The following is a 6,000-nucleotide window of genomic DNA, read 5'->3' on the forward strand; positions in this document are numbered from 1 at the left end:
CCCTGCTCGTAGAGACCAAATTGGAACTTTTTCAATCCACTTTAGGTCTCCAATAAACTGGGGTGGTCTCACATGTGCAATTAAATTCATCCTCTACTTAAAGACAATCACGAACATCTATGCCTACGGCAGGATTTGAGCCTGTTGGCTGGTGGGGAGCTGATACACCAGTACGAAGTAACACACCGACATTTCCAGTGGCTCTTCATAGGAAGGAAGTAGTGGGGGGAGGAGGATCGGTCTGTGTGTTTATTTTTATCCCCTGTTGTGCAGATTGATATAGTTAAGGCCCACTCTGAATGGTCAGATAACATTAAAATGACGTATGGTAAACTCGATCATTTGTGATGGCTTTTAACTCAAATATATCGGCGTAGTTAGCATCGTTTCCAGTGGAGAGACTGGATTCAATCAAGTATCGGAAGGTGAGGAGAACCACAGATGCGCCTGCATCGAATGGCGTTCTAAATTAGAAGCATCTCCGAAGTTCCCTCTCCAGGGTGGTATACGAAATGCACTGACTGAAAAAAAAAAAAAAAAGGGGGGGGGGGGGTAATACAAATCGGTAGATACTTTTGAAGATTAATCATTGCATGAGATACTGCCAGTTTTCCTAACAATAAACTGTTGAAAGGTATCATTTATGAGGTGAACAACTCAATGCATATTTAAATATCGAAGTGGAAAATTATACATGGAAATAAGCCTTAGGAGAGCACCATGTTTTCAGATAGGCCTAAATTACATACCAGTAGCACTTGGATCCAGTCATACTTTCACCCTTCTAAGCTTACACTAAACGCCAAAATACGAGTTGGGCATTTTGGACGATTCTTCCATAAGCACCACTGCCAGCCCATGTTGCGGATACTGGGCGCACTTAGCCATATCCGAAATCGAGAAAAGTCTTTCCAGTGATAATCAATTGAGTTGAGATTATGCAGATCCTCCCCGTTTTACCCGCATTATGTTTCTCTGCTTCCTGAACTATTGCTTGATCGTTTTCAAGTCTAGATGACAAGATTTCTATTATATACTACCCTACCGTACATTTCCATAAGTTTACATCTCGTAAGATTAACACATAAAAGATGATATATCAAAATACACGTGAAACATTTTGAAGCCACTTCAGGCCTCCAGTAAGCGGGATAATTACCTTCCATCGAGCACATTTTATTCTAAACCTGGGCTGTCCCAATGTTTATTTCGCTATAGTGTGCACGGAGTCGGTCGTCCATTGACAAGTGGCGACGTATGATAGAAGCACTCGCCAAATATTCATTTTTGTCAATGCTTGTAGAAATTAAAATTGTAATGTCGTTTCAGGCAAGGATAGTTAATAAAGTGTCAGCTTATAACTGGAAACTATCTAAAAGACGTATTGATCCTAATATATTGGAATATGTCTGACAAAGAAATGTTCGCAATATTGCATTTCCACACGATATTCTGGTTAGACATCGCTTACAATCTGACAGGAGATGGAATGAAGGGGGGAGACAGGATCGACTTTTCATATTACTTTTAAAGAAGAACATTCTTGTGAAGGCGAAATTATTATTGAAATAGGGACGCAATCCGTCTATTCTTATTCCCCCATCTAAGAATAATAAAATTCATATTTGATTTTTTTTTTATCTCGTTATATACAAGCGTTAAAGTGGAATCTCGTTGGTGTAAGAAACACCGGTTATAAGAAGTCTTGGGCAGCCAAGTATACGTCCCAATATATTCTTTATTCGCAGCGATTGATGGCTCGGTTATATTTCGGTCTTGTCGGGTTGTGGCAGTAAGGAAATATTCGACTGTTGCAAGCTCAAATAGATTAAATTTTAGAAAGAAATTAATTGAAATAGAATATCCGGGATCTTTCCTTTTTAAGTGCGTGGATCTGCATGCTTTGCAATAACGAATTCCGTACTAATCTTCCTATTTCCAAACTGGAACAAAATCTAATTACATTTTTTTTTTCTTTCTCAGAGTCGGTACTTTTTGGAAGCAGCTCACCGTTGTTTTACAATGCATATTTAAAAGAGAAACTGCCGATATTTGAAGACATGCACGCAAAGAACCACTTCCCATATTTTGCGTCTTTCCCAATAAAATGCTCAGATGCACGGGCGCCACCTATCGTCAAATGACGTAAGTTTCAACGAAATACAAGTGCACGCAAACATGAAAATTGTATTTATGCAGATATTTTCCGTTTTAACCGATAGAGAATGTAGCATCGGAGATATTCTCCCACATAATACATAAATTGACCATATTTTAAAAAGATAATTACTTGTGATGATTCTGTTTGTTTTTACCGTTGGTTCCTGGTAATAAATTGCCCGTATATTCAGTAATTACTTTGATCTCTTTTTATTAACTTCTCAAAACCCGTAATTAGAATTGAATCGGTGAGACTCTTTAATATTTGCATTTCACTGTCTTCCAAGATCGCAATCTTTCTACATACAAGTATGCAGTCTCTAACGTCTTGTGACTACGTAAGACATTCTCAAGAATATCATGAAATGTTTTTAATCGAGTCCAAAATAGACCACGAATGCATTTTCCAGTGGTAATTGATGATAAAATAATGACTGCGACTTTAAACTGATAGATCATACATACACCAGCTAGTAAAATGTCAAGAGTACAAACAAACCCATTAAGTTTTTAAGGTATCTTCGGCTAATTTGCGTGTTTTTACCGAAATATAAGGGAAAACATTAACTTATAAATGCTGCTATGTTCCAGTTACCGTTTGTTCAAGCTCCGCATATATAATACAACAAAGTCAGGCTGTTCTATGGACACGTGGTTAAATTAATTTCTAAGAATAGTGACACTTAGTTTATTTAATACTGAAGAATCGTGACTTTTTACTGTAGTTGTTTTGTTTTTTTCTGCTTTTGATAAGACTTTTTGTGGATTGTCTTATTCTTCGGTATCCAATATGTAACGTCAGGTATTTTAGTTCAATCTGTTTTATATAGTAGTAGTTTTTAGACTACAAGTAAGGTTTTTAAATACTAAGGTAGGTTTTATTTTCTTAATATTAAAAGTATTTTTTAACTTAGACATTTCTGCTGATATTCTAAGATGGATGCTAAATGATCTTAAGTTTTCCGTGTTTATTTCTTTCGGGGAAAATGTACTTCTCTTTGGTGATATCAAGGAAGAATTAATAATTAATTCTTTGACTGTATTTATTAGTTTTTTTTTCAATTGCCAATATATTCAAAACGCATCTAAAATCAATTAAAAGGTTCGCTTCCGTTTTATCAGTATATCCCCCCCCATCCCAACCCTTCTCCAGTAAGGGTACAAAAAAGGCAAGAAAAATAAGAGCTAGTTATCATCAAGTGCTCATGAATGAAAGCTATTGCAAACATCTGACGTTAATAATTTATTCGCAATGATTTGAATGTCTGGAGAAAGCAAATAGCCTCATTTAAATATTGTCAAAAATAGACAAATAAAGGGAGAGAAGACTTGAATGCAGCTGAAAGTAAGAGGTTGGTTTAAAACTCATACCTAGTATTCGGTAGTTTCTAGCTTGGCATTTTCTTATATAATCGCAAAGAGTTTCCAAGTTGTGATGAGTTAAATGGCATTCTCTCTCTCTTTTTCTTTTTGTGTACGGAGAATCCGAGCATTCGCTTATTCCTTAAATAAGTTATGCATTGACTTTATTTACTGTTCACAGTCTCATTTGATCCATATTCATACACAGTAACTTTACTCAGAATGGAAATTTTGATGAAATTTGTGTTTGAATTTTTTCCAATTAAGTTGATGTTGACATAGTTTGCTTTCTTAAATAATCAGTAATATTGCTGTTTCTGATGTTATGGTGCTGTAGAATTTTTGTATTCTCAACAATTAAAAATAACAATGACATCATCGAAGTAGCCAATTTTGTTGCTTCCTCAGAACTTACCTTGTTTACATATGCAATGTTGAAATTTACTATTTGAAATGTTTCTTTGAATGAATGAGGTCAGTGATCTCAATTTTGGCTTTCATAGGACTATTCTAGCAGTCAAATATGGCAGAGAGAGGAACAATAAAATTAATAAAAAAATTATATAGTACGGTAAAAATATATCAACCATTCAACAGTGTTGAAGAGTTGCTAAATACCAAATTTTTTTAAAGGAAAAAATTATGAAACGTTTCAAAATAATAGTCAAATCTTGGAGACTCAGTGGCAGGCTCTGAAGAAAACATTGATTGATTCATCCAGAGAGGAATGTGGTAAGGTCGTCTGTAAGATGCAAAAAAGGAGAAGTGGACTTGAGGAATTTAAAGAGGCAATGAAGAAAAAAGAAAGCATATAAAAAGTTACTAGTAGGTAAGACAGGTTGTGCTTTGAGAGAATATAAAGAAAAATCTAAGAGCACATAAGCAAAAATAGTTTAAATAAAAATAACGGGAAGACTTTCGTAAGGAAATAGAAGATGGATATCAAGAAGCTGACAACGTTGTGGAGTCCATTGAAAAAGCTTAGAAATGGAGGAAATGTTCTTTGAAAAAAAATTGATAATAACATAAAAAACCGAAGAGCCTAGATGATTGAAATAAATACTTTGAATAATTGTAATGTGAAAATGAAACAATGCACACGTGGTAGAAAATATTCAAGAGTACATATTAATACTTGAGGTAGGAAAAAAAAACACCCAGAAACGTGAGAAAGCAGCTGGAGTAGATGATATTCGATCACATATGCTGAGGCGTAAAAGTGGCTTCACTGAATAATTCAGAAGGCCTGGTTGAAGTTAGAATTCCAAATGATTGGAGTAGAGCTCCCATAGTACCCCCTGTAAAAAGGGAAATAAAACTGAATGCGAGAGTTTGCTGAGAAATTTTTCTAGTGAGATTTATGTGAGCATTTACGAAAGATTGTGGAAGATTAACTTAGATTCAGACCAAGTAAAGTTGGCAGGATCAGATTTTCACTTTAAGACAAATAACGGAAAATTCATGGGAATATAAGTAAATTTAAGTTTTGTCATCTAGAAAAGACATACGAGAAGGTGCCAAGAAAGGAGTTGTTAAAATGCTACAATTAGGTGGTGCAAATGGGCCGTTACACCATATAATTGTAGTCTTATACAAAGCAATGCGTTGTCTATATTTAAGTTGCAAGTCAGCAGGTATGAGACATGGTTGCATCACTATCTCCGTTGTTATTCATCGTCTATATGGATTATATATCGTGAAGGAGAGACGCACTGGGCCTGATATGGTGATATGCAGCTCAGCTACTTACTTTATGCAGATGATGTTATACTCGTAAATATATCCAGTATTAGCCTGCATTTATTTAAGAGTAGGTTATTAGATTAACTAACTGAATAACGTAGCAAATTTATTATGAAAAAGACTATGAAAAAAAAAAAATTGACAGGAGCTATATGCTAGGAATTTGATATTTTACTTATTGGGGAGCAAAATTCAGAGTGGCCAACAGTACTTGTGTTGAGTAACAAACTACAAATTATTCCTGCATTAAATTTTGTTTTTCTCGTATTAAATATGAAATCAAATCAGTTTACTGAAAAACAGGTTATGCGATTAAAATCGCTTGCTGTAAATTTTTTTTTTTTCCCGTAAAAATAAAGTTTAAGAGCCAGACGTCAGACTTGAATAATCTGCGAGATGCAGTTTAGAATGTCTTCAAGGAAGTGAAGTTTTTCTTAAGTAATTAAAAATTTGCCGACTTTCCGAAATAAATATGCCCACAAGGTTATTTTTTCCCAGAGCGGTATCATAGTGGGAGAAAAAAAAAAAAAAAAAAAAACTTTCGCTGAGGTTTATCGCTCGTGTGTTCTACCGTAATTAAAAGTTAAAATTAAAACAAAGGCAAGAGCTAGTTATTTTTCAATATTAGTTTATGTTAAACTGTTATTTTTTTTGATTCACCAAAAGAGTTAAATTAATGAGCTGCTTGAGTTAGGCGAGGTTCAAATGAAACTGCATGATTTGAGCATACCATTG

Source organism: Typopeltis vanoorti, chromosome 9 (genome assembly GCF_054136105.1).
Source record: "Typopeltis vanoorti isolate ZY-2024b chromosome 9, IOZ_Tvanoo_1.0, whole genome shotgun sequence".
Classification (NCBI taxonomy): domain Eukaryota; kingdom Metazoa; phylum Arthropoda; class Arachnida; order Uropygi; family Thelyphonidae; genus Typopeltis; species Typopeltis vanoorti.